This window comes from Charadrius vociferus, unplaced genomic scaffold, assembly GCF_000708025.1.
Source record: "Charadrius vociferus isolate BGI_N301 unplaced genomic scaffold, ASM70802v2 scaffold78, whole genome shotgun sequence".
NCBI lineage: Eukaryota > Metazoa > Chordata > Aves > Charadriiformes > Charadriidae > Charadrius > Charadrius vociferus.
Window position 1 is genome coordinate 363,074 of NW_009649927.1, and position 3,814 is coordinate 366,887.

Genomic DNA, 3,814 nt, shown 5'->3' on the forward strand with positions numbered 1-3,814 from the left:
CATTCACACATACTTCTGAAAACTGAAAATTACTTATTTATGGTATGCAAACTTTGTTTCAGAGAACTGAGACCGTCAGCAAGACACACTGACCATCTTCTATGCACAGTACTTCTTTCAAGAAATGTCTATCGTGCCACAATCCATTCTTGGAAAACATTTCTTTTCCCAGTGTGTAATACAACACTCACTAGAGCTTAGAAGCCCCTGTGATATGGTTTCCACTGCTGTTGTCTCAGTTGAAAAATGCTTCAAGGGCTTGCAGAAACTCTGCCACTTTTTGCTTCATCCCATTTGCGCACTTGACACTGGGGTACAATTTGAAGAAGTCTCATCTCAGTTTTCCATTTCTATTCTCTGCTCCAACCCTTATACATTTACAAGGTAGTCTGAGAATCCCAATTTATAGAAGTCGCAGTGTCCCTAATTGGTACAACTTTGTTTTCTTCAGACAATTCCTAGAGAAAAATAATGTAGCTGTTTCCAAACTGACATTAAGGACAGCAACTCAAAATAACATTCCCATTGTTTACCTCCAGCTACTCTTCTGTGGCTTTTGTGGGTTTGTGGGTGTTTTTGGCCAAAGAGGTTTTTTCCTTCTAACATTTATTTAGCGGTCTGTTTTGAGCTGGTGAGTAGTGAAAGAAGGCTCCAATATCTCAGTCTTGCACATCTTAGCCCCCTAGTCCTGGAGCTGATTGTAGTGATGAGTGGGGGATTATGCTGCACTGATAATTCTGCACATCTGTGCTACTTTCCATGCAAGGATTGCAAAGTGCTTTAACAACCTCAGCACTCATGAGACATCATTAGCTCCTCAAATAGGAGCTTCCCCTTCCCTAATCAGACACTGAGGCACAGCACAGGTAAGGGGGTGATGAAACTGTAAAGTGGAGTTTGCACTCCTGCTGATTAAGTCCATGTTCTGCATTACCAGTGACTTGTTTCTTGTTCAAATGCACGTTTCCAAAGTAGAAATGAAAGCACGCCAAGCATCGTTCCACCCTGAAGTAAGGGCTGTGGGACTTTGTCAGCACAGCTTCCTTACTCCATATAGGCCAGTATGAGTCAAAACCAAGTTGCGCTGAAGGTAAAAGAAAACTGGATAAAACAGAGCAGCCCAGCCTGCATAGAGGAGCCTAGAGGAGATAAATGGAGAATCTGAAGCTCTGCTACAGTCCAGTAACCAACGTGAAGTTCAGACAAATCATTACTAAGAGTGACTTGAGAAAAGTCATGGAGGCTTAGATGGAATATGAAGTCTTCCATCCATCCCTGTTGTGGAGTTTGCCATGGCACTTTCTTGTTGCTAGGACTGATGTAAGATTAGTTGTTTGTAAAACAAGAGCTCATCTCGATCTGTTTCAGAACATTCAAGTTTCAAAGGACTGTTAGCAACTTTTCACAAAAGCGAGGAACTCTAAGCTCAAAACACACACACACACACACATATATTTGGCCTATCATTAACTAGGATATTTTGCACAGACAGATCACGTAATCATCTGCTCAAATGCAAGCCTATATCACCAGTGTTACTCAGTATGTATTCCTTCTTGTAACAGTTCTTCCCAAACCTACCTTGGTTTCCAGAAGCATGAACTGGAAAAGCCCCCGTATCATCATCCCACTGTTGGGGCACAGTGAAGAATTTTGTGTACTTTGTACAAAAGGGGTCTCTTCCTCTTCTTTTGAGAGATGGCTCTGTGTCTTCAGCAGTCTAGCCCTGGAGAAGTCGCCTGCCCTATACTTTCCTTTGCTTCCTTCATTCCATGGATTTAGAGCACATCCAAATCATCCCGCAGGTTCTTGGTCAGTCTGGAAGAGGTGACAACACAGAGTTAGCCTTTCAGTTCACTTTTATAGTATTACTTTGCTGATCCTTTCTGCTACTTTGCAAATCTCAGATGGAACAGGGTAATTGTTTCTGAAGCCTATGCTATAATTGCAATCACTGTGAAGGTGTTGCCTGCTTTGCCCCATTAGTGCTGCCCGTCAGGTTTGTATGGACCCAAAACAGGTATCAGCATCACCACACTCACTGCTCCCATTGGAATGACTGTAACATTCCTCAACTCCAGATCGCTGTCAAAGAGGGGCCTTTGACAGGGTCTGGGGAGTTTTTTGGTGTTTTGGTTGTTTTTTTTTTAAACTCCTCCACGCTGATGGGTCTGGTGAACAGCAGTTGTTAGGTATCACAAAAAGGCCTTAAGTGGTAAATCCCTTTTGTATCATTCTTCTGAAGTAATAAATTGCTTATATTAGATGTCAAGGTGGTCCACACGATGTGTAGTGCGAAAAATCTTGTCCATGAAAACATCACTCTGCAAAAGTGCTCATTTGATGTAACTGCAACAACCCTTGAATGCCTGAGGGACCTGGATGAAGAACCTAGTGGGAAAGGACCGTGATGCCGTCCTGTAGGGCCACGATGTGCAGGACCTGATTGGATAAACAAAGAGGGGAAAGATGAGTGCAATTTGGTATCCAAGCTCCTTGAACAAACTTCAGAGTCAAGCTGGTCTCGGAAGTTTTACCTAGGGAAGGGAAGATACCGGGCCCATACAGTTTGCTCCCAGCCTGGCAACTCTGTTTCTAAAATAATAAAGCAGGCAAATGCTTTCACTCCAAGTATTTACAGCGTGCTCTGGACTTCAAACAGAGCATTTTGTCCTATTGTCACTAGTTACCAAATAAAGTCTAGAAACCTAAAAGCAAAGCCCAGTACACTAGGTTCATCTGTCCAGAACCCAAACCCACTTGGTGTCAAAGTAACTTTGTGGTCTTGTTCTCCAATTAATCTGTGTCAAGGTGTATGCAAAATGTGACTGCTGAACAATTCACTCCTCTTTATGAAAGGGAGTTGCTCATTTGATGGAAAACAAATTGCAGGTCTCTTGGACTTAACTTTTGCAACCTGGATTTTTCTTCTAGTTGTAAGCCAATTCTTTGCCTGGCATTACAGGACTGAAATAAAAAAATAAGTTGACCCCATGGTCTGGGGTGAGATTAGAGATAGCAAAACTCAGATTTATGCCAGAGATTAATTTGATCCCGTATAGGTGAGGCTAATCAGCACGGTCTGTTAGAAAGAGGAGTTTAAGGGGAACAGCGGGTTTGAGGAGGGAGAGGAAAGTTCAGAGGTTGCGCATGCAGAGGGAGAGGCGCCAGGTGATCCCTTCTAACTCATCTTTCCATCGTGTGTACACCCCTCCCCCTGCTGCCTTTGAATTAAAAAGAAAAGGCTGATGTTTAACACAGCCAGTCTGCACAGCTGCTTTAGCGGCACAAACCCTGCGTTAGCTACATCACCGGCCTCGCTCCATGCCTTTCCCTATACTGTAGGTGTTCAGTAGCCAGCAACCTTGGAGTCAAAGCGCCGCCGCATGTCAGCACAGCATAGAAGTGACGGCCTGAGGAAGCGCCACGGTAGAAACGGGAGCAATGGGGATTCTGGAAAAGGAATCTCCCCCTCTACGTTTCGTTTTCGCTTAGTTTCAGTATGTGCAACTTACATTCCATCAAATGCAGTGACAGTACCAAAAGCAAAGGGGGGCCTTAGCTGGCCGAGTGCTTTCAAGACAACTCCATCAGGCTGTGCTCACAACATCAGCCATGGCAGTTCTGTTGCAAAGTTCCATATTCTTTCTAATTCTAAAGATTTCCGTTGAAAATGTAAATTCCAGAGGTAAAGCATACACTGAAATTGCTGCTTTTTTTTTTTGTCTCCTTTTTTGTTTTAAAAACTTCTCAGAGCAATTTTGTAACAGCCAAGTCTTTCAGGAAATGCAGGTGTGTGGCCTCTTCACGCTAA